Genomic DNA, 7,919 nt, shown 5'->3' with positions numbered 1-7,919 from the left:
GGATTTATGGTATAGTGTTTAGGGTTTAGGGCATAGGTTTTCGGGTTTAGGGTTTAGGGTTTAGGGTTTATGGTTTTAGGGATTAGGGTTCTCGATTTAGGAGTTAGGGTTTAGGATTTAGGGTTTTTACTATTTAGGATTTAGGATTTAGGGTTTTGGGTTTTGTTGGCCTTACAAGGCTATTGTCCTATTTTGATGCTAACAAACAAGTAAAACTTAACATGTTTTGTTTAAGTGATGTATTTTTAGGACTCAAGGATAGAGCGTTAAAGAATTGATGAAAGCTTGTACTTCAAATAAGGATGATTACATCAAGCTTGAAGCATGGATTAAAGCCTAAAGAAGATCATGAGAGCATTAATATTAGAAAGCTTCAAGCATTGAAAGCTCAAAGATCAATGAAGCTCGAAGAAGTTTTGAAAGATCAAAGATCAGCAATAAAGAGAACTCAAAGCAAAAGAGGAGTCAAATGAGTCTAGGAAAATTCATGTAAGTACTTCAAAGAATTTCAATATGGATTCATGAAGCTCTTAGGTTAATGTCTTGGACCTAGATACCTTTGAACATACTTGGAAAAAAATTTTATAAGGTCAAAAATTGTTTCAAAAAGGTTAGAATCATTTTTGGAATGAAAAGCACCAAAAAAGAGGATTTCTCAAATGCTGTCAATTTTTCTACATCTACATTAATATACCTTTTTCTCCATCAAAACTTCTTTATTTTAAAATGTGTTCAACATTAACGTTTTAGGATTTTTTTTCTTAGCTTTCATTTGTCACCAAGATCATCAAATTTGGATCTATACAAAGAAAGTTATGAGCAAACTACTGGAGGGTACTCGAAGCTAACAACTTGACAACAGTCTGTCATAGAAGCTGGTGTTGCACTGTCAGACGACTGTCCATGTTTGGACAAACGATTGCCACCTTACTACCCCTTTAATTTAAGTGGACAGATGACTGCTACAAATGGACAGTCATCTGTCACCATGACAGATTTGAAAATTTCATAACGGGCAAATTTTTAAAAGAGGTTGTTTGGGACTTAAAATTTATGGAAACTTAGGGAATATTTCAGGCCACTTGGGGACCAAGTTTCATACCTTTTAAACTCTATAAATTAGCCTCAAAGATCATTGAATTAAAACAACCAAGAATTCAAATTCTGAAAAAATTCAAAGTCTCTCTCAAATTGCTCTCAAATTCTCAAGGCTCTCCCTTGCTCTCAAGCTCACATATTGTGCACGAATTCAACTGAGTTTTTGATCTTCTTCCACTAGAATTGTGCTATAAATTCTAAATCTTTCAAAGAATTAATCAGTGATATACTTCCTTGAGCTTCAAGTTAATTTCCATATTGTTATTTACTTTGAAGTATATAGTGTTGTAATTGTTGTACTAATCAACTCTTTGAGGAGCAAAATTTTTGTACACATATTGTGGTTGTATTTCTTTTAGATTGACGATTCCAAGGGTTTTTTGGATCATTGGCTAAGTAAGGGGATATTGCTTAGAGAGGCGAGCTCTAGCCTATATAAGTAGTGACCGAACAAGGGGATATCGTTTGGAGAAGGCGGGCTCTAGCCTTAACCAAGGAGTGTTGTAATCGGTATTGTTCCACCCATCAACGAAACTGAACTAGTGAATCCTTTGGCGGTTTACCAAAGGCAAGGACGTAGGCTGGGTATAAGCCGAACCTCGTAAAAATCTCCGTCTCACTCTCTCTTTCCCTTACTCTTTATTTTCAGCATATTTAAATTGTGTGGATGGTTTATTTGATAATCATATATACTATGTAATATAGAAATCAAGTCAACTTAAATTTTAATTTTGATTTGGGTTGAAAAAACCGAAAGGAAGTACGTTGGTTATACCATATCTTGCGAAAACCATACGGGAGTACGTTACTTGGTTAACAGCCCAAGGATAAATTAATTGAGAGTTTAGTTGAGTTCTGAATATTGAGAAGAGTGTGAATGTGTTGTTGAAAACATATTGAAGAAGCAAATCTATATCAGCAAAGTATAAATTATAATTCAACTACAGGGCTTACAAATTCATAATCACAGGGCTTATATGAACAAACAAACTGTCTCAAGATCTTATATTACCAAAGTGTTGAATACTTTATATCTTAACTTGATTGTTTATTGTTTAACTTGTATTTTGCAAATAAATTGATTTTTTGGTTTGAAGATTGAGTTTAATTGTATTATTGATTGGATAAAAGAACTAAGTTCTTGATTGATTAAAGATGCTGAAAATGCTCTTCTCTGCTTGATTCTTGCTGCTCTTGTTGTTCGGGCTCCCTATTGTTATCATTGTGAATGTTAGCAACAGGGTTCCCGAAGAACCCTTTTGAAGATCCCTAGTAAACGTATGTTCTTCTTCTTCAGCATGGGCTGCCTGTCCCTGGTGGTTCTTCCTAGCAGTGCTAAGATTTTAGATTACTCGTGTCCTCGTGTACTAGCACTGTCACTATAAGAAAGCCCTTCAAACTAGGTAACCCCCGCTCCAATGAAGGCACCTACTTTGGAGCCTTCTTCTGAAAAAGCTTTTCCCTGCTTGATTCTTGTTGCTGAAGTGCCCTATCACTATCATCGTGAGCATTTGCAGTGCATGTGTTGTATTTTTTGGGGGTGGCCCACCTTTAAACAGTGATCTTGGTCCCCCTTAATGTCCTTTGTTCATGCTCCTATACAACATAATCATGGGCTGAATAGGGAATGCCTCGGGCTTTAACATTAAACTGTATTTGTTTGGGCTTCCTGACTTCTTAAAAAAAGTGCTGGATCCATGTTGTCTAAGATTTGTTAAAAGCCACCGCCTGTTGTACTCCTTACTTGGCATTGCTGCAATTGCCATCATTTGCCTCGTTCCTTTGAGGTTTGCGCCATCCTGCCAGTAGTAGCTTCCCCCTCCTCTTTGGTGCAATGTCACCATCCTCATGCTCTGATTCGAACGTGAATCCAAATTCCAATTTTGGGAATCAAGAATTGAACTGAATCATAAGATTCTGTACAAATTTCCAAAATCAAATCCGAAAGACATGCATATATTGATAAACAAACAAGAAGCAAAATAGAAAACATATTTATATTTTTGCAATAGTTAAAAAAAGCTATATTTTATGTGTACGCTCTCCCTAAACAATAAAAACTAAGGGAATGGGTCAAAAAAAATAAATTTTATGTTGTTCAAAGGAAGGAATCAAGAAAAAATAATGGAAAAACTGAACTTATGGTGTAAATCAATGATTAGAAAATCATGTTTCCTGCATATTCTTTCTTGAATTAAAAGAAAAAAAAAATTAACTAAAAGATTGGTAATAATTGAACAAACTACTAAAAAGCCAACTTTTGAATCTTAATATAATGAGCCTGAGTACCAGTTATCCAATGAGTGTTCTTCCCCTTCTCAAAGGCAAAACGCTACAAAGAATGGGGTTTTGTGAAGGCAATATAATTAAAGTTCTATTTCCTCCTAAGCACAGAATTGACACTAAGAAGAAATGGAAGGTAATTGTGTAAAAGTGAAATCTAAAAAAAGAAAAAAAAAAAAGAAAGGAAATTTTGTTTAGAGTTTTTAAACCAGTCAGGTTTATCAGGATATGATAGATTTAGAATCGTGGGAATCAATGGATTCAAGTCAATTTGTCAGACTAATGGAGTGAATTGATAGATTTAGCAATGATTCAGTTGTTTTTTGATTCACTGGTATGATTCAAGCCAATTTGGTGTAGAATTGATATGAATTGTACGAATCAACGTGCAAATTGTAAGATTCTAACAACTTATGCTCAAGCTGACACATTGCCTTACAGCTACATTTTTATACTACATTGCCAGCTACACTTCAAAGCTTCCTATTAATTTCTCCGTTGCAACCACAATTTCTGTTGTAAATGTCCTTCCACTCTGAAACTTGGGTTTCTTAAGCTCCAAACTCGCAATTGACTAATGTAAATGTGAAATTGGCCACATTGAACCTATATGTGCTCAATTGTGAATTAATTGTTAAATATCTTATGCTTGCACCCTTGAAGGTGGTCAAAATGCCAATCCACACCAAGGATTGGTAATGGAGATACGTGGCGTGATCTCTGTACCAATCCCGGTCATGGAATTTCCTAGAGAGTCTTGGCTTGATGAGCAGATCAAGGTCTATTAAGGGGAGTCTTGAACCCTTAGCCTTTTCCTTGGTTGCTCAAGTATCTGAATGTGTTGTTTATGATGTGTTCTTTTTTCTTCTCTTACCCGAACTATTAAATTAATAAAAATATCAAAGTTACAATTCCTTAACTTATTATGTTTTCACATTCATAACCCATCCCCATAAAACCATTTGTCTAGGGTGGAACAGTGGTTCACCAATCACCATCTTTGTATAGTCACTTTACTGACTCCTTTGTTAATTAAAAAAAAATTACAAGAATAGTTGTTTTGCTCCCATTTTACTAGAAAACCTAGCTTTCCCCCTGCCCTAGTGAGTATGGCATTGAACAGTTAAAACTCGCTTCATTGCATCGTGCATCAAATTATGTGAGTTTTTTTCTTTCCCATGTGAAGAGCGTCCTTACAATTCCATGAATTAACTCAGTGGGGTTGAAACCTGCATCAATAAAAAAAATTCCATCTTTCACTTGATATGTATGAGATTTAACACAATACATTGGTTATATTGTCAGGCTGCCAATGTACCTGTTAAAGAGTATGAATTAGATGAAAAGAAGTTGATAAATGTCCATTCTCACTTGGTACTTTTCTGCTTTTCCCAATTTGATTTGATTTATTTTATTTCATTTTGTATTAGTAATAACTGGAGATTTAATATAAACTATTATGGTTAACACAGGAGAAATTGGTGGCCAACAACTACTATTTGCAGATGTCAGCTAAAGACGCCTACCGGGCATACATATTAGCATATAATTCACATTCCATGGAGGACGTATATAATGTTCACCGTCTTGATCTAAAGGTCTTGGCCTTCCTAGTGACATCATTTGATCTTAAATTGCTGTTTTGTTAATATAAATATATTTGTTCATTGTGCTACTAGTAGGGCCAGCCTGAATCATATGATTAAATGAGGCCTGGAATAGTTGTCATTATATTTCAGGCAATATTATGGAAAATGTCTGGAGCCATTCGTCATAACCAAATTTAGCAACATTTTTGGGAACTGCTAACAAGAATTTAAGGGGTGAACTTCACTGTGGATGACAGAATGTATATAAGAAAAATAGAAGCATGTGCTTCCATTTTTTAATTATCTGATCAATTTAATAATTTGCTTTACGAAAAAGGTGGTTTGCGTTGCTTTATAAAGCTGCAAATAGTATAACAATAGTTTGTTCCACATATGCTATGAGAACTTATACGGCAGACTTGAGGCATTCTCAGATGACATTGTGATGGTTCCATCATGCTGTAACGTTGGAATAAATTTCAACTGGTGTTTGATATTGGCAGGCTGTGGCTGCTTCATTCTGCTTTTCTTCACCACCGAAGGTTAATCTGAATATAGACAGCAGTGCATCCAAGTATAGAAAGAAAATGCGAAAAGTTGAAGGAACCCACAATGGATTCAGTGCAAATAATCCTTATGGGAGGCAGAGAAGTGAAGATTATAAACGCCAATTTGCAAGGCATTAGCAAAGATTAATTAACATTAGCAGAGATTAATTTGTTATGGCACAAATTTTGGGTGGAGGTTTTTTGGTCTTTGTAATTCCCTTCTATTTTGTGATAGCAAGTACTGCACAAGATTTTTGTATATTTGCTTTGAATGCTGCTGAGATTGGGACCCTGGTGTACCTATATTAGAGCACGAGGGAAAGCTCTGTTGTACCTATATTTGCTTCTTAGGATTGTAGTCATGAAATTTCTCTTATTTTCTTTGATATTCTTAGCAACCAAACAAATGAACTTTTCTGATGCAATATAGATCTTTTAACTGAAATCTGGCTATAAGCAAAAAAAGAATGGGAAGGAAAACGTAAAAAAAACAGCTTCTGGAAGGCAGGGAGGCAAGAACCGATTAACACTATGCCATGGCCCATGAGCAACCATGAAAATTTTCATAAATTAGTCTTTTTGATTCATGTTTGTTCTATACATGGGCTTTAAGATTTTCATTAATTTTTTTTTTTTAGACTAATGATTATCGGTTCTATATAGAAAATTTTCCCAGGTCTTTGGCTTTGGCTTCTCTGCCTTCGGCTCTTGATAGACTCTTGTATCATTTGAGTTTCTTCTTCCTTCCTACCTTTGACCCACTTCTTACTTGGGCCACTATCGGCATTTTTAACCTTTATCCGCCTAGTTTTGACGTTAGCTTCCACGTTGGCACACGCCGCCACAATATCCATGAAGTTATGGAGGGTGGATCCTACCAAGTATGAATGGTAGGGATCTTTTAGAGTCTCTACGAACATTGATATTGCTTCACGGTCACCAACCAGAGGATCCACTTGAGTGGCTACGTCCCTCCAACGGTGTGCATACTCCCTGAAAGTTTCTACTGGTTTTTTCTCCATTTCAAAAAGGACATCCTGTCTGGAGCGATTTCTAGGATATGATGATATTGTGCTTCGAAGGCATCTGCCAAGCCTCCCCACGTGCGAATTTGGGCCCTATTTTGCTAGACATACCATCTGGCCGCTGTTCTGGTAAGACTGCTTTGGAAGCAGTGCATAATCAGCTTCTCATTATTAGCAAAGGCAGCCATTGACTGGAAATACATGCGGAGGTGGGTCCAAGGGCATGTGGTCTCGTCAAACTTCTCGAAGTCTGACATTTTAAATTTTGTAGGGAGGACTATATTAGGTACTAGGTAGTAATCTAAGGGTCTGGTGGTATTGGAGGCCCGAGTCCCTTCTATGGCCCTTAGCCATTCCTCTAGCTCATCACATCGGTATTCTGTCACGATTTTTCTTGTCCCTACGCCCACCATTGTCGATGAGGGCATCCCCATTCCTATTGCTGCGAGGATAAAAGGTGGCATGCCATGCAGTGGTTTCTCCGAGGTGAATGGCGGTGGTCCGGAAGACTGCCCGTGAATCGGCATGAAACCCGACAGGTGAATAGGATCAGTTTCTTCTTCATGATCTTGATCTTGGACCCTTTGTTTAGCAGTAGGTATATGTGCCATCTTAACACAGTTCCCAACCATTTCTTTTCCGCGTCTTTGAAGAAGAAATCACATTTAATGTGCATGTTAAATTATTCCAACAAAGATAAATTTTAAGGATAAATGAAACTTGCCGATGGGGTCAATTTGATCGATGGGTCAAATCAATGATAGCTATATCTCTCAATCCGTGATGTCTGTATGTTAAAATAATACATATTAATATATTATTTATGTGTGCATAAAATTATATGCAATAGTATTGCTGCAAAGATATACATTTATACTAATTTCATATGAATATTTACAAAACAATGATTGATTAAAATTACATATATTATTTGATTAACGTTTAAAATTCTATATGTAAATTTTAACATCCATCAAGATCAAATTTGTAGTTTGAACCTTTTTTTTTTTAAGAGGACAATAGTATTTGAAATTCTATTATATTTATTTAGTGAAAAACAAAAATATTGAAGTTGATGTGACCTTTGCAATGTGTGAACATTGTATTATTATATATACAAGTCGATGAATTGAAGAAAGTAGATAGTTGGTAGATTTTGGTTCAACTCTAGCATCCTCCCCTTTCTAAGATCATTTGTTATATTTAGAAAGCAAGGTGGGTTGACATGTCTTGAACCCTGGTTCGGTTTAGATTGGGTTGGCTGGTCACTTTTGGGTTATCACAAATATAGTAATAGTAGGCAGATTAGATTGACTTGATGGCTAGTTCAGGTTGAATTGGCTCAGACTGGTCGATCCGATCCAAGTTTTAAAACT

The 7,919-nt window shown here is 36.0% G+C and overlaps 1 pseudogene; it reads left to right on the top strand.

The window, feature by feature from the left end:
- The window catches only part of LOC131166206 (DEAD-box ATP-dependent RNA helicase 27-like), a 34,556-nt pseudogene extending 28,900 nt beyond the window's left edge, over positions 1 to 5,656 (top strand).
- The last annotated feature ends 2,263 nt before the right edge of the window (positions 5,657 to 7,919 follow it).

The sequence above is a fragment of the Malania oleifera genome, chromosome 10 (genome assembly GCF_029873635.1).
Source record: "Malania oleifera isolate guangnan ecotype guangnan chromosome 10, ASM2987363v1, whole genome shotgun sequence".
Classification (NCBI taxonomy): Eukaryota; Viridiplantae; Streptophyta; class Magnoliopsida; order Santalales; family Ximeniaceae; genus Malania; species Malania oleifera.
The sequence above is the reverse complement of the archived record's forward strand: the minus strand, read 5'-3'. Positions and strand labels throughout refer to the sequence as shown.